This window comes from Sturnira hondurensis, unplaced genomic scaffold (assembly GCF_014824575.4).
Source record: "Sturnira hondurensis isolate 20B ecotype Veracruz unplaced genomic scaffold, ASM1482457v3 Scaffold0015509, whole genome shotgun sequence".
Taxonomy (NCBI): domain Eukaryota; kingdom Metazoa; phylum Chordata; class Mammalia; order Chiroptera; family Phyllostomidae; genus Sturnira; species Sturnira hondurensis.
Window position 1 is genome coordinate 5,672,206 of NW_028088140.1, and position 27,799 is coordinate 5,700,004.

At 41.3% G+C, this 27,799-nt stretch overlaps 1 long non-coding RNA gene across 1 annotated transcript; it reads left to right on the forward strand.

The window, feature by feature from the left end:
• The first annotated feature begins 3,479 nt into the window (after nt 1–3,479).
• LOC119000014 (uncharacterized) lies at nt 3,480–27,530 on the forward strand. The gene is made up of 3 exons (XR_005069220.1): nt 3,480–3,554; nt 20,346–20,353; nt 27,520–27,530. It is a non-coding gene; the product is annotated as an uncharacterized LOC119000014 (long non-coding RNA).
• The last annotated feature ends 269 nt before the right edge of the window (nt 27,531–27,799 follow it).

The following is a 27,799-nucleotide window of genomic DNA, read 5'->3' on the forward strand; positions in this document are numbered from 1 at the left end:
AAAGAACAACTCAGTATTAAGGGACAGAAGGAAGCAATAGACGTTTCTTCAGGTGAAAGAAAACTTAAAGAAAAATCCATTTGGAGAATTATTTTTGCTTGGTCAAGTAGAGAGGTAGCCAAGAGGTCACGCTGGTCCCCACAGAGTGAGCATTGCCACAACCCGCCTTTGGGCATCATCTTTCACATGCCATCCCAAGCCACAACCACAGATTTTACCTCAAATCTCTGCACCTTCACACTCAGTCATTCAAACCACTAAAAATTACCTTTAAAATGTCTTACAAGTTCAGCCCTTCTCCATCCCATTGATACTGGTTTGGGCTCCAGTCCTCACAGCAATGGGCCGGATACCACCTCCAAACGGTGCACTTGCCAGGGGTCTCCCCGTGCCAACGACCTCAGGGCTGCCCCCAGCCCTCCCACACAACTGCTTCGACGAACCTGTTAAGCGTGCGCACAGCTCAGTTCTCCTCTGAAGTCTCATCTCTGTCAGTCCCCTCACAACACACATCCTCATGATTCAGGCACAATTAGAAAATCATGGGCTAGAGTCTCAGGCTCAGTGGAACAACCTAAAACAACTAAAATTTGTAAGTACAGTATTTATTTACTCAATTGCTTCTATATGAATATTGTGCTACGCCATCTAATTCTTCCCACTGCCCTCCCTGTCCCTTCAGGATCTCGATGTTCTTTCCCGCAGGTGCAAGCAGGGCTGGTTCACAGCCCACTCCCTGTCTCTAAAGTAGCTGCCTCACCCGCCGCACACTGCCTCTCAGCCCGCAGCCCACATGCAATGACTAACTGACACAAAAGCCCAGATTCTCTTTCTCCATAGCAGATAATGCTGAAGGGTGGTCCCAGTCGCTGAGCTTCCTGTGAATTAGGCTGCGTCCTCTATTGCTGCTACATTATACTTTGACTGCTCCCTCTGCCCAAATCGTCTCCCCTTACTTCCAGGGAACACTTCTCAATAAAACTCCAGCCTGCAAATCTCAGCCTCAAGTCTTTCTAGGAAGCCTCACCGAAAGCAGTTTACCTCTTTAAATTGTATTTGAAACTATTTTATATATTAACTTAACTTTTAATTCATGTTCATGCTTGACCATTTAAGCTTTTAACTACTGTTTTGTCAGAAGATTAATTGAATGGGAAAAAATACATATATATATTTTTTAATTTCTTCATTCTTATCCACCTCCATTACCAGGTACGGCTTAAAATACTGGAGCCAGAGCTCTGTTTGAAACCTGACTCCATCATTTACCAGCTGTGTAACTCGGGTAGGTTGCAGAACCCCTCTTTATCACAGATTTCTCCACTGTAAGGCGGGGATAATGATAATAATAATGTTACTCAATGGTTTGTTGCAAACACTAAATGAGTTATCATATATAAAGCATTAAGTATGGTGCCTTGCCAAAATGAGTGCTTAAATTCACTAGGGTAACACTACCTTCTATAATAAATAGCCCTAAAATTGTCCAGTGGCTTCCAAGGTGTTCCTAGGCAACTGACGCAACTGTTCTCCACGTGGCTTTGTAAGGATCCAGGTTAGTGAGTTCCCAATTATCTGCAGTACACAGCTTCTCTATTCCAGTCAGCCAGAAGGAGGAAAGAATAGAAAGGACTGTGTGTGGGAGATTTCCATGAGTCAGGCCCAGAATTGGAGCTCATTATATCTTGCTCACATTCCATTGACTAGAACATAATCTTATGGCACACCTAAACTGCAAAGGACCCTGGGAAATGTAGTCTAGAAATCAGAGTTTTATAACTAGATCACTGTGAAACAAGTTTTGCTGAATTAATAATTATTATTGTCATTCTTGTTATTAGCAACCTTCTAGCCTGAGTTTTCATCTCCACTCACCCAGAGTGTCTCAATCACCGCCTCACAAGTCTCTTTGCCTTCCGACTGTTCCACCCATCCAAACCCTTTCTCCACGCCAATTCAGAGTGAGTCTCTGAAATCCAAGTGTGCTCATGTCATTTCTTATTTCCCACCTGTCAGGTCAGTACCCTTCTGTGACTCCCCACTGCCTCAGGATCCAGCCAAAAGCCCTGCAGTTCTGCCATGGCTCAGTCACCCCACATCCCTTTGGTCTCACCTTCCTCCTGTCACTCCCCACCTTGCACCTGGCATTTGTGATTGGATGCTGTCAATAACACCAGTGAATGAGGCAGACATGACCCTAACTTACAGAGTTTACATTCTAGTGAGGTAGCCCAGAGACAAGTAAACAAATAACTATGCGATATTAAGGAGTATGGTGAAGGAAAGTAAAGGGTAAGGAAATTGAGAATGGTGAGGGAAATAAATAAATAAATAAATAAATAATATCTTAAATTTTACTGAGAAGTGACAGTCACTCCACAGAGACACTCGGTGGGCTTGATCTTCACTATGACTACACACACCCTCACGACTGCATATTATAAAAGAATTCTTATCATTGACCTATATTTGTGTTCCTTTGAGCATCATTGATGACTGCTGTTCTGGGAAGTAATACAGAGCACTAAGGACTGCCTAATGGACTTTTTGTGTGAGATGTTAAGAGGATGATGTAATTGATTATTGTCCCAGTGGGGAACAAGAGTATAAAGGGCTCAAATTTCTTTCCACAACTTTCTTTGCAGGGAAATTCAACATAAAAGTATTTAATAAAATTAGGTTTTATTCAAGTATAGAAAACTATAAAACTGTTGTTTTAAAAAATTACCTTAAAAACACCATAAAAATTACCTTAAAAATTACCATAAAAATAACAGTGACAGTGTTACTGTCACCTTGTATGGCCTTAAGTCATACAACAGCAATAAGAAACTGTTATAATACGTCCTCTTCTAACTTAGCAAGGGCAAAGGTAAAAATTGGGTAATGGAGCAAATCAGCATATTCTGCCACAATGTTTTCCTTTTAAAAAATGAAAATACGTATTCTCAAAAAAATGCGTTAATTGTGTCTTACCAGAAATCTTTGGTTGCAAAAATAAAAACTCAATTTCACTTCTAAGTAATTTAAGATTAATCAAAGAGGAAGAGAGGTTGTATTCACAATACCTTTGAATGGTTCTCCCCATTAAGGAAGAAGTAAAGGATGAATTGCACACCCATAAGGCCTGTAAGCAGGGACTCATCGAATGTTAATCTCCCTGCCCCAGTGCTCCCTTGCTCTTTCCCTCTCTTCCTTCTGCTTTTTTCTGATTCGGCTCATTCTCTGCTACTGAAGATGAACTTCATTCATACGATGAGAATCAAGGAAGTGTGCTTCTCTGGGTCATTCAGTATAACTTAAAGACCTGATCATTCATTCATTGCCATGTGCTTACGGCGCCTCTACCATGTGCCAGGCCAGTGAACAGGACAGACAAGTTCCTGACCTCATTCTGGTAGCTGACAGAGACAAGAAACAAACAATCAACAAGATCCTTAGAGACTGTAACAGGTATGATAATGCACATGAGCAGAGATTGTAACAGGTCGCAGCCAAGAGGGGGCCCCAGAAAAGAATTTGAAATGGGATCCATAGCTCAGGGTGTCTAGGAAGTATTAAGATGTCCTCCCCACTCCCCCCAGGGGGAAGGGACAAATGGAGCAGGGCCATTGAGAGCTGTTTTGCATAGCAACAGTTTCCCAGCTAACCTCTGGAATGGTCATTTAACATATTTATAACCTTTAACTGGTTTCATAGATATGTTAAGTAGCTGTGGCCCTGCTCTGAGCCAGGGAGGTAGAAGAGACTTCCACCCAAGAGGTAACTAGGGGGCAGGTCCCCCAAGTTACAGCGCCTGCGTGAGAGCTTGGCGTTGATTGGCTCCACGCCATGGGGCCACACCTGCCCAGACTAACAATGGCAGCCCAGTAAACTTGTAATAAAACAGAAAGACTGGCAGGTGTAACTGATTGTGGGAGGAGTTGGAAATGGGGCTGCAAAGGAAGATGGGAGCGGGGATTTAAACCCAGACGCGGCAGCCATTAGAGGAAGTTCAGCCATGCAGCTTCAGCAGAGTTAGGACCCCCTCTTGCAGTCATGAAAGAGAGAGCCACGCAGTTTCAACAGAGTTAAGACCTCCTCTTGCCCAGGTGAGAGAGGGAGAGCCATGCAGTTTTGGCAGAGTGCAGACCCCCTCTTTCCCAGGTGAAAGGGAAGACCACACAGCTTTGCCAGAATGGAGATCCCTGCGGCCAGGTGAAGAAGAAAGACATGCGCTTTTGGTGGAGTGTGGACCCCTGCAGCTTTGGCAGAAGAGGCCCCTCAGCCCCCCAGCTTTGGGGCGCTCCCTTTGGCCGAGTGGCCTGGAAAGCAGGAGAGACTTTGACTGGAACTTGGTACGAAGAACTCTTGCCAGTGGAAGGTGCCGCATGACTTTGGATTAATTGGAGATCCTGCCTGGACAGGCAACACAGCTCACAGTGCCAGCGACCTGAAAAACAGACATGTGCTCTTTTCCTGATTTCCGGTACCTGGAGTTGGGACAGTGGGAGAAGGGAGTGCTGTGTGTGTGTGTAGGTGTTTACCTTAAAGGCTTTAATATTTTAAGGAAGGCATTAGGCCTGAATAGCATTAAATAAACAATTCGTTTCCTTTCCACAAATCTCTGGCATTGAGAGATGTTTTTCCAATGGCGGCAGACAGAAGAGCCCAGTAGATATTAGTATACCATCCTTGGGATGGGCCTCTGTTTTCTGTAGCAGTTTTTGGCATCCTTCAGTGGGCCAAGTATTGCCCCTCCCCCGTCTTGGACCTCTGTTCGGTAACAAGATGAAATACAGAGTAATGAGGAAGGCCTCTCTAGCCTGGGTACTCAGGGAAGCCATCTCTGAAGACCTGACATCTGAGGCCCAAAGATAAATAAGACAGATATAAATGTGACCCAGGGGACAGCAAAGGCTCTGTGATGATGTCTTGAAACAACACAAGGGAGGCCAGGCCAGCACACCTGCCACCAAGTAAGTGTACAAAGGACAGTAAGAGGTGAGGCCAGGAGCTAGATCCACAGAGGCTCATGGTTATAGCTTGGTTTCCCTAGGAGAGACCTCAGTACAACTGTTCCCCCACCATCAATAGTTAGCGCCATCCAATGTGGATGATAAAATGCACAGTCAGCCTATATGTGGGCTATAGGACACAGGGTTTTATCCTAAGAGAAATGGAAAAATATTGAAAAGTTTTAAGCAGGGCAATGCATTATCTGATTTGTGTCTAATACCATCAAAAACCAGAGAATGAGTTAATAAATACAGTAAGTTAAATATGTCTGTATGTGGAGCACTGACATTTTTAAGAGAAGAAATTAATATCGAGATAAAATAAAAATGGGTAAAATTTGTGACTCAGCACAAGATGGCAGATACACCCTCGTCCACTCCCCCACCCTCTTCTCACACTCAATACCACTGCTCTGTTACTCTTCTCACTTCTCTTAAAATCAGAAGCACTCAGAGGCAGAACATAGCTCTAGCTTCCTGGGTCTCATGGCATCTTGGCAACACAATGATTCTAGGCTAAAATCCCGGCTTCCATGGATTCACGCTGTTTCAACCACAAATATTTACCTTACCTGGCTCCTGGGGCTAATTAAAGAGATAAGGCTCATTCCTCTGGCTCTCCCCTAAACTACACTCAGAGTCGGAAGCAGCTGCAGGACAAGAATGACAGCCCCATAATTCATCTCTACATCCACACGCTGATTCCCTCACAAATGTTCTTTTCAAATTAGGAAAAGAATTTGTAGCCACGTCCTGCCCTTGCCACTCTCCTGGATTTGAAACTGCATCTCTTTATATTGATTTCTCCTAGAAACGGAAGTAATCCTTAGCAGCATGTCAATCCTACAGCTGTCTCCGGGAGAGAGCATCTCAGGATCAAATACTAAGAGCTTATTACACCAGTTAGAACACAGTGTTTCATTGCAAGTGTTTATTTTTATTGTAAAAATGATATGTACTTACTGTAAAAGATTCAAAAAGAAAGGATGGGAATTGAAAGCGACTTTCTCCCCCCTCCTTCAGCCCCTGTAACCAACCCAGTGAAGCCCCTTCCCCTGGCAACCTCCCTTAACAGTTTTGGCCATTTTTCTCTGCATATATAAGCAAACAGAGAAATACATATTGGCATTGAAATAGGTCACCCTAAAGGTTTTTAAAGTGATTTTAGGATAACAAGAAAGTTCAGATTTGAGAAACCATAAAGTGGAGTCACATCACACTTCTCTGACAAGGCCTGAAGGCTCAGCCCTTCCTGCAGAGAACAGCTGAGTCAGTTCTGGTGACGACTCACAACAAGGCCAGAAGGAGAGCTGGAAGGAGTCTACCTGGGGAGTTGTGAGAGTGAGCAACAAGAGGTGGGAGACATGAGGTGGTGGGAGATGTCCTCTTTGAGAGACTTCTAATAATAACTTTAAAAATATTACACATTGCATTTTAGGTATTTTTCTTTTGAATTTTGTAGTGATAAAATATACATAACACCATTTTAATCACTTTTAGTGTTCAGTGTTATTAAGTACATTTACATTATTGTGTAAGTAACACTACCATCCATCTCAAGAACTCTTCATCTAAAGAGCTGAATCTCTGTCCCCGTGAAACACTAACTCCCAGCCCCTGGCAACCACCATTCAATTTCTATCTCTAGGAATTTGATTACCTCATGTAAATGGAATCATAAAATGTATGTAACTTTTTGTGACTAATTTATTTCACTTAGCATAATGTCTTCAAGGTTCATTTATGTTGTGGCATGGGTCAGAATTTCTTTCCTTTTCAGGGCTGAGTAATATTCTATTATATGAATATAACCCTTTCTTTATCCACTCATCTGTAGATGGACACGGGTTTTTCTACTTTTTGGATATTGTGAATAATATTGCTATGAACATAAGTATACTTTCAGATATTTTTCTAAATGAAATATTTTAAACCATGAGAGAGAATAAGGGTTTCTACTGGAGTTGTTTTGTTTTATTAGGGGAAGAAGGGCATTCCTGAGTGTAGGAAAAAGTGAGAAAAGTGTGGAGTGAGGAAGCATGGCTTGGTCAACGAGTGTTAGGATGCTCCTTGGGGTAGCAGCATGGAAGACGAGTAGAGTGAAAGGTTAAGTGAGAAACACCTCTGGTGTCCTGGCCAGGTGGCTCACATGGCTGGATTGGAGTGTCATTCACATGTCAAAAATGTTGTGGGTTCAATCCCCAGTCACATAGCATATGGAAGCCAACCGATCTCTCTCTCTCTCCCCCCTGCTCCCTTCTTTTCTCTCTAAAATCAATAAACATATCCTTGGGTAAAGATCTAAAAAATAAGAAAGAAACACATGTGGATCAGGTTGTTGAAATCTAAAGATACAGAAAAGAATGAAATATACAGACCATTCAGTTCTGTCATGTCTTAATACGTTGCCATATTTGCCCTATTTTTATGAGAAATACGTTATTACGGGTACAATTGACACTCACTGCACAATCCTCCCCCATTCCGTTCTGTCATTCCTTTTCACAATGGCAACCATTTTCCTGAATTTTAAGTTTCTTTTTCCATGGTTTGTGGTTTTCATGGAGTGATTTGCACACTTTAAACTTTATTGTATGAAAGGCATCATACTGCACATACTGCACATACATCCTTTTGCAACCTGTTTTATTTTCCATCAACATTGTGTTGTGGAGGTTTACCTAGATTGATTCGTATTAATATTCCATATTCTATCGTGCCAATATTCCACACTATATTTTTGCCCCATTATAAGCAATGCTGCAATGAGCAGTCTTGTGCATTTTCTTTGTTTCTGTACGTGAGACTTCAGGCCGTGGACCCAGATGTGGAACTGCGGGGTTGGGCTGTAGGGTGACGTGCATCTTCCACGTTACTTGTAAAGGCAAACTGTTCTCCAGCAGAGTGGTTGTATCTATTTACACTCCTACAACAATCGTTTCCATGTCACCCCACCCTTGCCAACAGTAAACATTGCCAGATGTTTACTTTTTTAACAAGTTATAAACTAGATAGTGGTTAAGAACCCAGATTCTTTAACAAAACTTGGTGCTCAAGTCCTGGCTTTACTGTCCACTAGTTGGATGAGCTTGAGCCCTACCTTCCCTCTCTGGAAGAGAAAGGTGGTGAGCCAGCCTCATGCTGTTCTTGCGAGGATTAAGAGGATTAACACATGGGAAGCAGCTGGAACAATGTACAGTTAGTGCAAAGTATTAGCCCTGTTTCAAAATGTTGACCTTGCCATTCAATTCTTGTCTTCTGCGAATTTCTTATTTTTTCCTTTAGCCTGGAACTTTTCATATTGATTGGAAGACACTCTTTAAATATACTGAGTAAAAATCATTTGTAGTTAAATGTTATAAAGATCTTCTTTTAGCTAATGGCTTACCATTTTATTTTTTAACATCTTTTGCCACGACATTTTGTTCAGAATCTAGTCAAATGAAACATCCTTTGCATTCTTTTTTCCCCCTTGTTTAGAAAATCTTCCTTGCTTCCTTACTGCAGTCATAAAAATACTCTCAAATATTTTATTTCTTAAAAGTTTTTAAAGTCTGTTTTTCACATTTAGGATTTTAAGATTTAATCCACCCAGAATTTAACTTTGTGACCACTGTGAGGAAATGATTTTTTTTCCTTTAACCACTTTTCCTTGTGGGAAACCAAATATCATGGTATGAACTGAATTTACAATGACACTTTTCGTCACATTATCTCTATAAATGTGTAGGTCCCGTTTTAGCCCCTTTGTTCTATTCCATTACTCTTCTCTCTCTTTTTTTTCCCTGAACTAAATACTTGACTGTCTTAATTCCAATAGCATTAATATGAACCTTGAAGTGTTGGACCATTCCACTGCCACCTTGGTTGAGCTAAGAATTCCCTTCCCGGTATGGTTCCGGGTTCGAGCAGGCCAAGAGAAGAATTTGTGTGACACTTTGGATCGTAGAAGGGAAGGAAGACTGTTACTCTGTGAAGGTCTTCAAAATTAGTTGGACTGACAAGCAAACATAGAAGTACTGAAGTATTTGAACTTGCTCTTGCTTTCCTCTGCTTTGTAGCCAGCTCTTCTCCACAACTGCTGGTCCTGTAGCCCCAGGTCTACCACCAGACACTTGGCTAAGATCCAGTGAGCAAGTGGCTACACTGAGGTGGCTTGCTTCACATGGACCTCTCCACAGGGCCCCTCTGCACTGCAACCTGGATAGCTGAATGAGTGCTTGGTTTCTTCGATTTCCCTGTCAACTCTGACTTGTCCACCCATGCCAGTGCTTCTGGAGGGCTGGATAAAGATTCCTCTCTGATCCTCCAGCTTTTCCTTCCAGACCTTCATTTCCTAGCTGCTCTCATGGTTATATAAGGCCTAGAATAACCCTTTAGGCCATAGCCCTCACTGCATCTCTGCTCTTTTGAGTGAACCCTGACTAACACACGGGATACGGTAGCATGAGCTCTCCTTCCCTGGTTTTCTTCAAATTTCCTTCTCCTTTGTTCTTTCAGATGATTTTTGAATCAACTTGTCAAGTATTGAAAGAAATCAATTGGCTTCCCTATAAAAAAAAAAATCTATTGGGATTCTGTTTGGGATTGTTTTGAATTTATTAATTAATTTGGGGAGAAATGGTATTTTTATAATATTGAGCCTTTTATTATTTTTTTAATGTTTAAACCACTTTCTAATATTGAGTCTTTTAAAAATTATTTCTTGCCCTGGCCAGGTAGCTCAGTTGAGAGCATCATCCCAATATGCCAAGGTTGCAGGTTCCATCCCCCATCAGGGCACATACAAAAAGCAACTAATAAATGCACAACTAAGTGGAACAACAAAGTGATTTCTCTCTCTCTCTCTCTCTCTATCTCTCTCTCTCTATCTATCTATCTATCTATCTTTACCTCTCTCCCTCTCTCAAATCAACCAAAAATTTTTTGAAGATATTATTTATTGATGTTGTATGGGAATGCAATTTATTTTTATACTACTCCTGTATTTAGTAACATTCTAATCTCTTATATTAATCCCAATAATTTGTTTGTATTTTCTTAGATCCTGTAAAGGCAATCATATTTCTGTAAGTAGTTAGTTTTGTGTTCTTCCTTCCTTTTCCAATTCACATGCTTTTTCTTTTTCTGTCTTTCTACTTTGACTGGGGCCTTCAAACAGTGATGGGATGGAAATGGTTGACGGCTGGCAGCTTGTCTTATTTCTGATATCAAAGGGAATAATTCTGAAGTTTCACCAGTAAATGTGTTTGCTACAAGTTTCTAATAGATATATTTTTTCAATTAAGATAATTTCCCCTGCAACTCAATAGGAAAAAAGTAAATAACCTGATTTAAAAAATGGGCATAGACTTCAATAGACATTTCTCAGAAATAGACATACAAATGGCCAACATGAAAAGGTGCTGATCATCAGTAACCCAACATATGAAAAGGTGCTCAACATAATTGATCATCAGGGAAATGCAAATTAAAAACCATAATGAGGTATCACCTCACACCTGTTAGGATGGCTATTAACAAAAAAAACAAAAGTAACAAGTGCTGGCAAGGATGTGGAGAAATTGGAACCATTGTGCACCACTGGTGGAAGTGTAAATGGTGCAATTGCTATGGCAAACACTACAGAGTTTCTTCAAAAAATTTTAAATATAACTGTTATGTGATCCAGTCATCTCACTCTTCAGTATATATTCAGAAGAACTGAAATCAGGATCTCAAAGAGATACCTGTACTCCCATGTTCACTACAGCATTATTCACAATAGCTAATATACGGAATAACAGAAATGTTCATTGACAGAAGAATGGATAAATAAAATGTAGCATATACATAACAATGGAATATCATTCAGCCTTTAAAAAGAAGAAAGTCCCAACCCTGGCTGTTGTGTCTCAGCTGGTTGGGCAAACAGAAAGTTTGCGAGTTTGACTCCTGGTCAGGGCACATGCTTAGTTTATAGGTTTGGTCCCCAGTCAGGTTGTGTGCAAGAGGCAACCCTCCAATCTTCCTCTTTCACATTGATGTTTCTCTCCCTTTTTTCTCCCTCCCTTCTCCTCTCTATAGAATCAATTTTTTAAATGTTTAAATAAAAGGAAATCCTACCATTTGTGACAACATGGATGGACTTGGAAGATATGCTAAGTGGATAACCCAAAGACAACAGGACAAATACCTCCATAATTGCACTTATATGAGGTATCTTATATAGTCAAACTTATATAACCAGAACATAGAATGGTAGTTGTCAGGGGATGGGGAGAGGGAGAAATTGGAGGTATTCGATGGGTATGAAATTATAGTTATACAAAATGAAAACTTCTAGAGGTATACGGTACAAGATAGGGTCTATAGTTAACAATATGGTATTGAGACTTAAAGATTTGCTATGAGAGATGATCTTATGTTGTGTTATCTCACACACATGCACACACACAAAAGGAAAGAAGGAAGGGAAGAATGAAGGACAGAAGGATAGAAGGGAAAAGGGACCCAAGGAAAATTTGGAGGTGATGGATATATTTTGGTGATGATATCCTAAATGAATGCATTTGTCTAAATTCATCAAATCATATATATTGAATTTGTGTGGTTCTTGGTAGGTTAACTATACTTCAGTAAAGCTATATAAATAAATGAACACATTAATTAATTAATTAATTAAATGTCAGGCTTGGGTAGCAGAGAAAGGGTATGTTCTTCCTTTACCGAGGAGAATTTGGGTAAAGATTCTCATCCCCAGATTGTACCCTGAAACTGACCACCTACATTAACTACATCAAATAGGGTCCAACAATCAGAATAATTTAAGGTGTCACAAAATCAATGTGTGCCAAATAGAGAAAATTACCTCCTAATTGTATTTTTGGTTTTTTAGTGTGAAAGAGTATTACATTTTAGCAGATGATTTTCCTACCTTTATAAAGATAAATATGAGCTTTTTCTCTTGAAATTTGTCAATGTGGTAAATTATATTAACAGATTTTTATAACATTAAAGTAATGGCTTCCTGAGATAAAACCACAGGGTCATAATATATCATTGCTTTTTGTTTTTAAGTTACTGACTGCTTAATTTTATTAGAATTTATATTTATTTTTAATATATTTTATTGATTATGCTATTACAGTGGTCCCATTTCCCCTCCTTCATTCCTCTCCACCCTGCACACCCCCTCCCACCCACATTCCCTCCCTTTAGTTCATGTCCATGTGTCGTAAGTTCTTTAGCTTCTACATTTTCCACACTACTCTTGCCCTCCCCCTGTCTATTTTCTCCCCACCGTCTATGCTACTTATTCTCTGTACCTTCTCCCCCGCCTCCTCCTCCCACTCCCCTGTTGCTAACCCTCCATGTGATCTCTATTTCTGTGGCTCCACTCCTAATCTAGCTGTCCACTTAGTTTGCTTTTGTTTTAGGTGTGGCTATTAATAACTGTGAGTTTTCTGTTCTTTCACTGTTCATATTTTTTATCTTCTTTTTATTAGATAAGTCTCTTTAACATTTCATATAATAAGGGCTTGGTGATTACAAACTCCTTGAACTTGACCTTATCTGAGAAGGTCATTTTATCTGCCTTTTCATTCTAAATGAAAGTTTTGCTGGATAGAGCAATCTTGGATGTAGGCCCTTGCCTTTCATGACTTTGAATACTTTTTTTCAGCCCTTTCTTACTTGTAAGGTTTCTTTTGAGAAATCAGCTGATACTCTTATGGAAATCCTTTGTAGGTAACTGTCTCCTTTTCTCTTGCTGCTTTTAAGATTTTCTCCTTATCTTTAATCTTGGGTAATGTAATTATCATGTGACTTAGTGTGTTCCTCCTTGGGTCCAACTTCTTTGAGACCATCTGAGCTTCCTGGACTTCCTGGAAGTCTATCTCCTTTGCCAGAATAGGAAAGTTCTCCTTCATTATTTGTTCAAATAACTTATCCACTTGTTGCTCTTCCTCTTCTCCTTGTGGTACCCCTATAATATGGATGTTGGAACATTTAAAGATGTCCTAGAGATTCCTAAGCTTCTCCTCATTTTTTTGAATTCTTATTTCTTCATTCTTTGCTGATTGGATGTTTCTTTCTTCCTTCTCATCCACTCCATTGATTTTAGTCCCAGTTTCCTTCCCATCACTATTGGTTTCCTGTATATTTTTCTTTATTTCACTTGGCATAGCCTTCATTTTTTAATCTAATTTGTGACCAAATTCAGCCAATTCTGTGAGCATCCTGATTACCAGTGTTTTGAACTGTGCACCTGATAGGTTGGCTATCTCTTCATCGCTTGCTTAGTTGTATTTTTTCTGGAGCTTTGATCTATTCTTTTTTTTTTTTTTTTGTCTTGACGCACCTGTTACATAGTGAGGTGCAGAGCTTTAAATGATCACCAGGGCAGGGCAACCCAATCACTGGGTTGTGACCCTGTATGTGGGGAAGGGGTCCCAGAGGGAACAATGGCACTTTCTCTGCTCTCTAGCAGATTTCAGTCACTTCCCCAGCTTGCAACAAGCAAATTGGGCCCTTCTGGTGCTGATTCCCAGGTGGGTGGGTTTGTGCACATTCTAGGACCCTGTGAGTCTCTCCAACAAACTTTCCTCTGAGGCTGGGAGTCTCTCTCGGCACCTCAACCCCCACAGGTGTTTTCAATCAGTGTTTTGATGCTTTATTTCCCCACAGTGGGACCCTGAGTTTTACAGTCTGTCTTGCTCCTTAGTTTTGCCTGGCTTATCTGTGTGCAAATGTCTACCAGCACCTTGCATGCTGCACCTCTCCATAATCTGCCGCCTCGCTGGGTCTGCCCACTGCAAGGGTCTTCCCCCTCGCTGGGTCTGCCACTGCAGCTTTGCACCTGGGGTCCACCAGCCACCACTTTACCTAGAACCCTCTCTGCCCAGGTTGCCACTCTCCACCCCTCCTACTGGTCTGGATGAGTGTGTCTTCTTTAACTCCTTGGTTGTTGGACTTTCACACAGTTCAATTTTCTGTTGGTACTGGTTGTTTTTTGTTTTTAAATCGTTGTCCTTATTTTGGTTGTGCAAGAAGGCACAGTGTGTCTACCTACACCTCCATCTCGGCCAGAAGTCCAGTCTTTATAGAATTTATATTTAGAAGTAAGGTTGATTTACAATTTTCCCTACTACCTTTGTCTTATTTTAGGATCAAGTTTGCACCAGTCTAATTAAATGAGTTTGGGGGGTATTTTTTCTTTCATACTATGCGTTCTCTGGAATAGTTTGTAGATGATTGGGACTATATGTTCCTAGGAAATTTGGTAAGAATCACCTATAAGAAACTATATCTTAATTATAATTTGGGTAGATTTAAGGTCTTTCACGGTCATAGGGTTTAGGTCACTCATTTCTTCTTGAGTCAGTTTTAACTGATTATAGTTTTCTGGAAAATTGACCATTTTGAATATTTCAAATTAATTGATATAAAGATGTGCATGGTTGTCTCTTGTTGCCCATTTTAATTTGGGAGTGTATATTGCTTTCTAATTTCTAATTTCAGTATTGTGTTGAATATGTTTTGTATGTAATGCCATACTGAAACTGATGTAAGGAAGCCCAGTTTTAAGTGGGTTATAATAACCAATGCTTACAATAGCCCAGAGTGTTAAGTAGGAGCAGAGATACCACTAGAAGTACTTCCTTGTAACTTCATCCACAGTGCCTAACTCCTCCTCGTTGAACCACGGAGTTGCAAGTACATGATCATGCATATATCTTAGAAACACATAATCTTGTGTAAATGCAAAGGGGTAGTGTTCCTTTTCCTCTAATTTTCTGTCCACTCAAAAAACAGAAAATAACATATATCTCCTGAAACATACCTTCTGCAATTTAAGTACTCTCAGTTTTTATTTTTTAACAGTTACTCAAAAGCCCTGGATCCCAAGCTCTTCGACAGCCCTCCCCTCACAATGAGTCATCCCAGGGCATCAGCATCCTAAACTGAGTCCTTTACTCCAGGCATAGTTTCCCTACGCAGTAGGCTTCATCGAGTAGGACTGGACCCTTCCATGAGTGCTTCCTAAAGTACATTCATGTTCAGCTCATTCCATCACACTATTGACTCACATTAATTTTTCAGTCAGCCAGACATTTGGGCCTTTCTCACACATGCTGTTGAGAAATCTTTATTACCAAGTAATACAAGGGCAGAGAACCATTACATAATCCCCTAATCTACCACTTATGAAGAAAATTTAAAGTACATCTGGGCTATGAGCAAGCATCCTCATAAGTGTGGACAGAGAATCTAGCAGACAATCTGTCCTCATCAGTCTGGAGGCAGAGATCTCTCTTTACAAAGGAAGCCATGTCAGCTGGGTCACACCTTTGTCCAATTGCCAGGAATAGGGCAGAAAGAATTATTACCACTTATTGAGAGCTTGGTGGGTGCCAAATCTATGTTAGGTGCTTTACATATGTTATATTCAGCAACACTGGGTTGAAGTGGATAAATAAAGATATAACTAAATAATTGCCCAATAAAGTTATGCTCATTTTTTATGAGGAAATAAAAACTCAGCACAACTTGCCCAACGTGATGCAGCTAGAAAACAATGAGGCCTTATCTGACTCTAAAATCTGTGTAATTTCTTCTATAGGGTGAAGAGTAAATGAATTCAGGTGGAGGCGTCAAGCAACAGGGGCACTTGTGTAATGATTTATAGTTCAGTGAAGGACTTCAACCTACATTAACTCTTTTGATTTGATCCTCATAACATATGCATGTGGTAGACAGAGCGGGTGACACAATCTTTATCTTACCGGTAAAGATATCAATGCCCAGAGAATCAAGTGACCTACCCAAGGTCACCCAGCTAGCCAGTGAGATTGCAGAGCAAACCTTGACCCCAGACGGACAGCACGCACCGTACCAACACCGCTCCAGGCAGCTGACATGCAGCAAAGGGGCACCAGGGGCCTGGGGCAAGTGCTGAAATGTAATTTTTCGTTATTATCTTTTAACCACCTCAAGCCTTCAAGAAGCACAGGAGAAAAAAAGCCAAGGCTGATGACTAAGAAACAGAGCAGCGTGGGGCAGACCACAGCCCTCTTTCTCCCACAGCAAGGGCAAGGCTGCCTTTATTGGCAATGACATTGGTGCAGCCAATTCTTCTGCAGGAGGCTATACCCCAGAGTCCAGTGAACTTACCAACCCTCATATGATTTCTTAAGCCAAGACAGAATCTTAAAAAAAAAAAAGTACTCAAAAATGAATCAAATGTTTTCATCTCACAATCTACATGTACACATGAAGACATGTAGATTTAACAATAGTCAAGTATCCACGGAACATTTGGTCTTACCCGATATTTGCACTCCAGTTAAGTCAAGGCACAGATGACTCAAGCCCGCCAAGCAGAACTTTGTCTGTTAAGTGGCAATTTGTGTACTGGTTGCTGGTTCCCATCCGGTCCCACCTAAGACCAACTGCCCTCAAGCTGGGATGTCCTCTTTCTCCCTTTGTCACTAATTCAGGTCCATAATTGCTCCCTCTCCAGCCTGGCTGATAAGCTGTTCTCCTGGAGTCTCCTAAACAACCCCGGGATTCTAGCCTGAATTGTGCTCAGCGTGCAGCCCAGGGTCATGTACCCGTCAGGGGTGCTGGACCTATGCTCTCCCCACGGTACTCAAGCAAGTTGCTCAGAGTTTTGTTTCTTCAAATAAGACATTAAATTACCCAGGACCAGACACTGAGCCTTTCCAGTTCTTTCCAAGTCTGGCTGTGGTTCAAATTTCCCGGAGCACCTTACAAGAATATACAGATGCCTGGACTCCTCCCAGAAAGAATTCTGCTACGGAGCAGCGTGTTGCACTACGTTGTAAGGCTGTTATATCGGCCCATCCGCAGCTCCAGACTGTGCAAAAAAGGAAATGAAGAGAGAACCTGTAGATTCAAAGAGACTTAAGAGATATCACAACCAATGTGATATTTGAACTTAAACTACTTCCATTTCAAACACACACAAGGTGAAAACAACACAAAAACAAAAAAAAATTTGGACATTTGGAACAGCTGAAATTTTGAACACTGAATGTATAATGACACAAAGGACTTACTGCTATTTCTGTGTAGGTTAATAATGGTATTGTGGTTATTTTTCTAAAATAGTTTACACCTTTTGGAGAAATGCACTAAACTATTTTTGGAAAACGATATGATGCCTGGAATTTGCTTCAAAAAAAGGGAGAAGTAAATAGAAACAGATGGAGAAAGGTTGGCTGTTCACTGATCCTTGGTGCACCTGGGTGTTAGGGTGGTGAGTGGGCTTCATTGGGCTTTTTGATCTACTTCAGTATATTGTGAAATTTTTCATAGTAAACTTTTAATCTCTGCAGATTCGTGTACTATTCTATTTCTTTTTCCCTGAACGCTGAACATAGTCATATACACACTGATACAAAGACCACCCTGTTCCAATGTGAATTCAATGTTTATTCCCCAGGTAAGAAGAAAGGGAAAGGGGCAGTAGGGTATTTGTGTTCTGTGTACAAACACAAGTTTGTGAGTGTCTTACATGATTTGCACTAATTCTAAACTGAGGCACTTGGAAGAGCTTCCACTAACATCAGATTGGTCTGGCTAGCTCTGAAAAACTAGACCCTCTTCTTCTAAACTACAGTGATCTGTTCTTTTTCTTCATGAACTGCCCTGCCTGCAGGAGCACACACACGTGTGTGTGTGTGTGCACCGAGGGCTGCGGTGCACCTGTGCGTGGGTCATGCACCGAGCAGGGTATCACATCACAGGGGCAACCTTCACGTCATCAACATTGTGAATTTGTATTTTTATTATGACAACTGTCTGGCATGTGGCAATAAAATGTCTTGTTCTAACAAAAATCAATATATCTGACAATGTTTCAACAGAGGGAAGCAGAGTGTCTTAAGGCATGGACTCCTCTCCTACTTACAGACTCACTATGCAGGCTAGCAGTGGACTCGAACTGCCCAACTACCTTAGTCTGAATCCTCTCCCCACAAAACTATTTACTGGCTGTAATTTTCACAAGTTACTTAATAATCCTGAGCCCAGGTTTCTTCATCTGTAAAATGTGATGATACTATTGAGAGCATTGTTCAAAGCATGAAATGCATATCAAACAGTACCTGGCACAAAGTAAGCCCTCAATAAGTATTAGAGACTAGCTGTTATCATATCTACTAATCCATATCAAATTTTATGGGTGTAAGTGTGTATATGTATGTGTTCTGAAATTCATAAAGTTAATAATATATTTTTTTATTTTTTTGACTTTAGAGAGACAGGAGAAGGAAGAGATATCAATTTGTTGCCCCTCCTATCTACGCATTCATTGGTTGCTTCCTGGACGTGCCCTGATTGGAGATGCAGCCACGCCCTGGGTGTATCACGATGACACTCTAACCAACTGAGCTACCCAGCCGGGGCTCATAAACTCATAAACTCAACAAATAAATTACTGCAGCAGACTTTTAAAAAGACTATATCCACTGTTTTACTAACCCAAACTATTTTTAATATTAGACATTTTCCCTAACCATCAAGTCTTGAAAAATGCGGTCAAGCTCAAGGTCCAGGTAAGCAGCGGGAGTTTACAAGCCTCCTGCACACAGGAGCGGCGTGCATATGCTGATCAGGAGCCCCGCAAAGAAACATGCTGGGGGTTTTCCATCCTTCTGACGGCTCGGCCAGTGAGCCTGGAATGGGCAAAGATCCAGTGAGAGTTGCCAGCCACAAAGGGCTATCACCCCACAGGCAGAACAGAGTCAAAACTGCTTCAAGAGGCTAAATGTCTATTTTTAAAAGGAAAGAACACAAGGGTATGCCTTTAAATTGGAGTTAAAAATAAACTCAGCTGCCTTCTTTACACTTCCCACCCCCTCCCACCGCCCTCCCACACCCACCACTGCCCCATATGAAAGAAAGAGTGCTTGTGTTTCATTTTGTTTCTTATATTTTTTTTATTTTTCTTATTTTTTTTTACTCTTAGCCAACTGTGAACTACTTTGGTTTTCACTTCACAAAACAAGTTGCATCTCTGTCAAAAATTCTTCAGCAACCCCCCATAAAGTGGGCTGTATTGTAATCTAGAATTAACCTGGGTTCTGGGGTTGAGGGGAAAATCGACACAGAGATAACAAAATGGAACCCTGCCAGCTTGCCCTGGGGCCTGGGAAGTGTCTGCAGGGGAGGCCACGCAGGCAAGGGGGCCTTTCACTGAATGCTGTTTAATATCGGGGTTCAGGCACAGGCCTTTCCTGAGGCATCCTTATTCACAGAAATACTGCTTTGCTGAGCGAGTTTCAATAACTTCCTCTAAACAACTACAAAAATCCTGCAGATTAGACATGCTGGTCTGTGTCCCTGAAAGAGCTAACCCGTGTAGCAGAAAAGCTGCTGTCTGCAGTGAGTGATCGCAATGTTTTGTTGTGTAGAGATGGGAGAAGGATTTCACGACCCCAGGGGAAGGGGACGAGTGCTGGGGGGGTCTCTGGGAACTCACTTACTTAAAAAAACCTTTTTAAGAAAAGCCCTTAACCAACATAAGATAAAGAGAAAAGCAACAGAATTCATTTTAAGAAATAAGTTCTTATCTCAGGTCAGCCTCTAACTTGAGGTGTGACCTCTATCAAGCTGTTCACGTCCCTGTAGTTTCCATCTTATAAAATGAGATCACCACCTTCTTAGATCTATTCTTCAATGGGATGTATAATTGCTAACTCACATGCAATTGATAAAATATTGTATAAAGACAAATATCAAATATTAAAATCTCAGTACAAATGTGTACATAATTTATACATTGTTAAAGTCAATGATCCCTGTCTAGAAAGTTTACCAATAAAAGTTGAGCTTGAGCCAATTTCCCATTTTTCACAAAAGGTCAATGCTCTAGTGCAACAGCAGGCTGGGGGCACTAGCACCTAACTAAAGATGCCTTAAAAACCCAGGAAAGGCAGAATGCAAGGCTTCTGCCTGCCAGGCTCAGCCCCAGGGCCCTGCAGAGGGCAAGAGGGTCCCTGTCCAGATGCTCACCGGCATTGCCTGAGACCCAGTGAAGGCCCTGCTTTCTCGGTGTGCGCATACAATTTTTCAAATGCATATAAAATAATTGTGATTAATAAAATATAATAAATTACAGATCAGTTTTATTTTTACATATGTACTAATAAAATACAAACTCATTTACAAGCATTACCAAAATCAAGTAGATTTTCAACATTTTTTTTTCTCAGCACTGACCATTATGGATATCTTTGTGTTCAACTTACATGTGTTCCACTTATTGCCTTTCCTTGATCCTGACTGTATACTGTGCCTATATTTCCCAAATTGAAAGCAGAAACACAATAAATGTAGTAGATAGAAAGGTGTATAGCAAGCCAACATTAAAACATCAGGACTGCCTCATGTCTGGTACTTTTCATTTTAGCAAACACTACTTTTCAGTCACTATCATTTCTGATGACTTGCTTACCCTTAAAATGTGAATCTGATCTTTTTGATCATTGGTATACTTTCCCTGAGGCATAGCTGATATACAATGTATTAGTTTTAGGGGTATGACATAATGGCTTGATATATGCATATATTGCAAAATGATCACATAATACAGTTACTTAACATCCATGAGCACACACAGTCACAATTTTTTCTCATGATAACAACCTTTAAGATCTACACTTTTAGAAACTTTCAAATATACAATACAGCATTGCTAACTATAGTCACCATGCTGTACTTTACATCCCAGAACTTGTTGATCTTACAGATGGGAGTTTGTACTTTTTGCCTGTCTTCTTTGTAATATAAGATGTATATCTGGTGGGAAGAAGAAAAGAAAGACAGAAAGCTGTTAGGAATCCATTGCAGGTGTCCAGGCATGAGGCAATAGTTTAGATGAGGGTGGTGACAGTGAGAAATACAAAGCTATATGGGAGGTAAATGCTGTGGGACGGGCATTGGATTGGATATGGAAGGCAAGCAAGGAAACATCAAAAATGTGCCCCAGTTTCTGACTTGGGTCAATGTATAACAGCAAGCAGCGCCGCAGAGAGCTCAGAAGTGTGGGCTTCCATTTACACAGTCTGCGATCAAAGCCTAGCTCTCCTGCTGACGAGGTGTTGAACCTGGAGCACAGTACCAAATCCTTCTGTGCCTCAGATGTGTGAAATGAGGATAATGACTGTACCTTCTGTACCAGGCTCTCAAAAAGGTGAAATGAGGTAACGCATGTCAAATGGCTGGAACAGAGCCCTGACCATCATGAGTGCCATCAGTCACAGTCAGTATTAGAAAGACAGGAACTCAGGAGAAGGCACAGCCTCAGGCCTGGAGCACCATGAATTCTGATCACACGCCGGGTGTTGGAAGTGTCTACAGAACCGGAGAATGAGGGGGTCTGGACTAGAGATGAGGGTTTCATTTTATTTTTTATTACTAGTTTTTTTGGATTTTATTTTAGAGCCACCAGCAATGGAGAGGGTAACCGAAGCTATAGGAATGGGTGAGATTGTCCAGGGAGTGTAGGTAAAGTGAGAACAGGTAAGAGGCATAGGCCAACCCAGGGGATGGCAACATTTAGGTGAAAGTTTAGGAAGAGAGGCCCAGGAGGACAGCAGAGCAAAGCAGTGAGAGAAGCAGGGGGAGGTCGGCAGTGGCAGCAGTTGGCTGTGAGAAGAAAGGACCAACGTTTCATCAAAACAGGGGCTGGACTGAGAGTCTTTACGTGACTCCAGATCTCCCTTTGTCCTACCCTCCAGCCAGCAGTCAGGTGACACGGTGGCTAGAAGCTTGTCTCAGCTGACATTTTTTAATTTCATTTTTGTAACTTTATTTTTATTGTTGGCATTATTACATTTAAAAGAGCAAACACCAAACATCCGTGTCTGATCGGTGCCGATCCAGAAGCACCTGGTAGCTCACTTCAGAGACTGCAACTGGCATGGCCCAACTTTTCCAGCCACTGAACCTTGATCTTTTCCTTCATGTGGCAAACTATATGGCAGACATTCCTTCTGAGCCCAAAAAGCTGCTACAATTGCAAACAGGCACGAGTCTGATTTCTACCCTCTCCTGCACATAAGGCCATTTGTAGGTTACTCGTGTCCTTCCCAAGGTCCAAAAGACACTTTGAGTAATTGTAACCCCAAATTTTCCTTTTTTTCTTAAAGAATCTGATTCCAGAAGGTTGTCCACATGCTGTTCATTCGAATCCCAAGACCCAAGGCCTCACTCCCAGGATCCTGATGGCAATGCCAGTCTGCTGGGAGTCCAGGGTGGTCTGGCTGGAGGACACCCAGGGGAGTTTCTGTGCTTTGATGCAGAAATGTGGAAAAACTGCTTTATATCCTGCCTAGCACAAGCAGGCAGTGATTGTCATTTTTATAGTCATCAGAGCCTCTACTACATACTTTTGGGAAGTGGTGATAAAAAACAGAGTACTTACCTCTTGAATTCTCCTACCCCCCAAACTTTCATTAACACCCAATCAATTTTAGCCAAGTTCAGTGTTAAGCTCTCTGCAGCACTTTGGCACTTGGTAGCAGCTGTGCATTTGGGAGGACACGGTAATTTCTTACTATTGAAAAAAATCACTCTGGCAGAATGAGACTTTTTGCCTGAGATGAACTGGTTCTGGTTCTCATTCTCCCAACCTCAAAGTGAGTTGGGCTGCTGAACTTCCACCAACTGAAAATAAAGTACTAAACAGTGTCCAAACCAGCCTGGAAGGGACATAGAGAAACAAACCAAGACCGAGGCTCACCAGTCTGAAAGCTAGTACTGTTATTAACAACCTCCCATTTGTCAATACACAACCAATGAAAAGGGGGTGGCATGATTTTTTTTTATTTCCATGAAGAAACTAATGTAATAGTGTGTCAACTATAATTTGAAATAAATTTTAAAAAGATGTTCATAAAAAACAAGACATTCATAATGATGTTATCATGAGCAATGACATAAATGACAATCCACTCTCATAGAATATTTATGTTGAAAGTAGGAAATGGTAGGTAGCACATTTAAACACAAGAGCTAATGGAAACCCTAAATTTAGATTATGCTCCATCTGGCTGCCCAAAGCCTGCCTCAGCACATTAACCAGAGGACCAAACCAGAGAAGGGAATAGCTTCAAAAAATGCCGAAGAGAAGGGATTCACTGAGAACTTTAACGGGTAAAACAACATTAAGCCATGGGATGGGGCACCATGTCTTTCGTGAATTATTTATGGCCCCAGTGTTATTGCTGATGCTCTTATGAAATAAATGGAGAGAAAAAAGATTTTTCTCCCTTTAAACTTGAAAGAGTTTGGTTGCCAAATGTAATTCACTGGTAAGTGGCACTCAGTTGTTTAAGGTAATGTCTGGGATTTGGTTGCAACTCTCCCTACATTTGCACCATAAACGGAGCTGCTGTTCCTACTCCTCCAAAACCACTTAAACAATAGCCCCATGGAGACCCTGTCCCCTTAGCATTTTGCGAGTTATGTTTTGCACTAACTGAACAGCAAGCTTGTGTCTACAAAACAAAATTCTTTTTTCCAGCTTTAGTTTTGCTTATTAACAAAGTAAAGTAGATATGTCTCAAGCCAAAACTTCCTCTTTGTTTATGGTGAAAGATCTTGACCCAGACAAAAAAACAAAATCCACTGACGATTACAGACAATCACCACTGCACAGAAATCTCTCTTTACAGCAATCCCGTGGCACACAAGCTATCGTGATAACCAATGTACTCACAGCAAGTCAACAGTGGCTGTTTGCAGTTGACCCCTGTGTTTAGGAGATTTTTATGACTTGGAATGTGTACTTATGGTTGACTCTTTATGCTTTTCAGAATTTGTTTGGAGCGTTGAGGAATGCTATCCTGAGTGTCTTGGTTTCTTTTTGTGCTAACTCTGCTGAAAAACAGAGGCAGTGTACAGAACCAAGATAGTTTAATCCAGGCCACGTATTGGTAGGGAAGACCACCTCTGGGTCTAGCCTGGGGTGCGGTTAGTTCTTGAAATCTCCAGGGAAACTCTGACTCCCAAATTTAATCAGATCTGTAGAACCCCTGCTTATCTGGCCCCTGCTCAGACCTTGTCCTAGCCCTGTGATGGGATGAATTGCATCCTCCCAAATTCACGTGCTGAAGCCTTAATCCCCAGTACCTGGATTGTATTTGGAGACAGGTATTTAGAGAAGTAATGAAAGTAAATGAGGTGATATGAGTGGGCTCTAATCCAATGTGACTGATGCCCTTAGGAAAAGAGATTAGAACACTGACATACACAGAGAGAAAAAACTATGTGATAGGAGGAGGGGGAGGAGGAGAAGGTGGCCGTCTATAAGGCAATGAGAGAGGCCTGAAAAGAAATCAGCACTGCTACCCTGGCCAGTTGGTTGGAACATTGTCCTATACACCAAAGGTTTCAGGTTTGATTCCCAGTCACATACCTAGGTTGCAGGTTCAATCCCTGATCTGGGCATGACAGGAGGCAACCATTCAAAGTTTCTCTCTCACATCAATGTCTGTCTCTCAGTCTCTCTCTCTCCCTCTTTCTCTTTATATATAAAGCAATGATGTGGGGAGGGCTGGAGGTGGGCTGGGATGGAGGTAAAGGGCAGAAAATTGTACTTGAACAACAATTAAAAAATTTTTCAAAAGCAATGAAAAAAAAGTCCTTGGATGAAGATTTTTAAAAAAAGGAAATCAACTCTGCTAACACCTTGATCCTGGACTTTAGCCTCCAAAACCACGAGAAAATACATTTTTGTTGTTTAAGCCACTCAGGTTGTTGTCCTCTGTTCCAGCTGCCCTAACTGACTACTGCGAGCCTGCTCACTTTCTGTTCCCTCCTCCCAGCTCCCGCCACCTTTGCCTTTGTTCTTCTTGTTTCAACNAAGGGCAGAAAATTGTACTTGAACAACAATTAAAAATTTTGTCAAAAGCAATGAAAAAAAAGTCCTTGGATGAAGATTTTTAAAAAAAGGAAATCAACTCTGCTAACACCTTGATCCTGGACTTTAGCCTCCAAAACCACGAGGAAATACATTTTTGTTGTTTAAGCCACTCAGGTTGTTGTCCTCTGTTCCAGCTGCCCTAACTGACTACTGTGAGCCTGCTCACTTTCTGTTCCCTCCTCCCAGCTCCCGCCACCTTTGCCTTTGTTCTTCTTGTTTCAACGTGCCTGACTGGTTTCCAGTGGAGGTCCTTTGCCATAGCTGTGCCCTCATCTGGTCTTTGTATGGCTGCTCCTTCTTTTTTTTCAGGTCTCAATTTAAATATCAGATCTTCAAAGATTAGATGATCTGAAGTCACTCTCCTGATCGCCATTCTCTGTCATCTTGCCCCTTTAAAAGTTGTATCATAGCACTTATCACCACCTGCTTTTCTTATTAACTTAACGTATTTTCCTACCTTTTTGTAACCCCCAATGAACTACATGTGGACAGACACAAGAATGTTTATCTTATTCATCACATACTCCTAAAGTCTTCAAATACAGCCTGACATTGGTGGGGGATTCAAGACATATTTAGTGAATGAATGAATGTTGAAATGAATGAACAGCAACTGAAAAAAAACATTGTTAGTCACTAAAATCAATTAATTGGCATGAAATGCCTGCCCCATGTAAAGATAATAAAGTTGGCTGAAGCCAATTGAGCAGAACTGAATGGAACTGAATTGAATTAGGCATATAAAAACCAACCAATTTATAGAATTCAATTTTAAAATTTCATTCTAATTCTCTGTGATCTTAGTCTTGACCATGATGGCTCTAGTTCTCCAAAATAAAGCAAAGGAGATGCATAAGACATAGTAAAAGGAAAAACTACTTGATAGATCCACGTCGACAGAACAATTGGGAGAAAAAGTAACAGACAGATCACTCTCTACCTGTTCACTTTGGACTGTTGAAAACTTTTGCCAGTGCACATATAACCTTTAGTAATATTTTTTTTAAAACATAAAGCAGAAATTTGAGCAATCACTTGCCTTAAGGATGGCAAGGAAACCCTGGCCCTTTCCCCACCCACCCCAAACACGCCATCATTCCTAGTTCTGCCCCTCTGCTCCTGTCGCTAAGGCTAAGAGGACACCGTCTTCTCCCACACCTCTCCCACAGGTTGCCCTGTCAATCCAGAATCTCTTGTGCATTCCTATGGTAGGTATTTCACTTTGAATTATAATTGTTTGCTTGACATATCTGTCCTAACTTGAGCAGCCATCACTGCTCTCTAATTCCAGAATATTTTCATCACTCCAGAAAGGAAGCTGAAGCCCATTAGCAATCACTCTCCATTTCTGCTCTCCCACCAGGCCCTGACAACCACCAATCTATTTTCTGTCTTCATGGATTTGCCTATTCTGGACATTTCATAAAAAAAATAGAATAATACAGTAACCATCCATTTGTTTCTGGCTTCTTTAGCATATCATTTTGTGGGGGCAACTTTGCCCACAAAGTCCCCTCCCCTCCGCCACGGATGAGTTTAAACATGACTGAGACATGATATGATCTGCTTGGGGAGGAAAGGTGGCTAATCCCTCAAAGGGGAAGGGCCAAGAGCCCCCTGTTCAAGGGGCTTTTATTGGGTTCCTTTGTACAAGAATACAGGTAAGGATCAAACAATAGATAGCATTCAAAGAACTGCAGGGCTTATTCTCAGTCAGAGTCAGATAGCTAAGGAGCCATAAAACTTTGAGGAACAAACTTCTTGCTTGGATCCTTATCACTTGAATGAGAGCATTCTAAACAAAGCAGGTTTCACAGGATTTTTACATATTCTTTCTTAGGCCTGATTTACCCCAGATACCCACACTTTCCAGCACAGGGCTGCATCGCCTTCCCCATGATAGGTTTTTAGGCTTAAGTGGATTAGAGCCAGGAAGTGCTTCTCCCAGGTGGAAATGGAGACTCAGGCTATGTCACAATATTTAGGGGATGAGGGTCTAAAATCACTCCCTCTTTGTCACAGCCCCCTTCCATGGAGTCCTTCCATGATGGCCTCCCAAGTGATCATGTCTGGCCTAGGTTGGCCCTCAGAGAGGGGCCGTGGACATCAACCATGCTTTGGGGGCAGGTAGATTAAGCAGGGGCAGCATCTGCTGCTAGAGATAAGCTCTGTCTCCTGTGGTTCACATTCCAGAGGTCACTTGCTTAGCCATGGAGGACAGTTACAATTCCTGAAACTAGGCAGGGAAGTTCCCAACACACTTTCATTTGCAAATACATTTCTTCCACTTGTTGGTACTCTATCCATAAATTACGTAGATTTCCCCATAGATTTGAAATCCTTTTTATTGACAATCTAAGCTGCATTCTCTTAAGGAGGCCCAGAAACTTAGTATCTGCCAGTGTGGTGGAAGGTTTTAGCTGACAGGGTAGGTGGTAGCCTTCCCATATGTTCATTAGTTGATAATTACTGATGGGCAGCCTGTGCCCCTCATTCCGTGGTGCACACTTATGCACACACAAACACGATGTGAGCACACATGCCCACTGCCCCCTAATGTCTTTTTAACTTCCAGAAGTCTTTTAGACATATAACATTTTTCTGAGGCTAAAGTTTAAGATAAAAACTCAAATAATGCATGTACTTTATTCAGGCAGCTTGGTTGTTTAAGGCAAGGCTGAACTTCCTGCTCTTTGAAAAGCTACTTTCAGAAATAAAGGTAAGAGAGCAAAAGAAGACCCATTCCTCCTTACAGAACAGGAAACAAGACTAAATGTATTAAACAATGTTTCATTGGTGCTTATGTTGCTTGGGAAAAATGCCCTAGACAGCCAGGCTGTTTGTGGGAAGACTAAACATGTGGTCC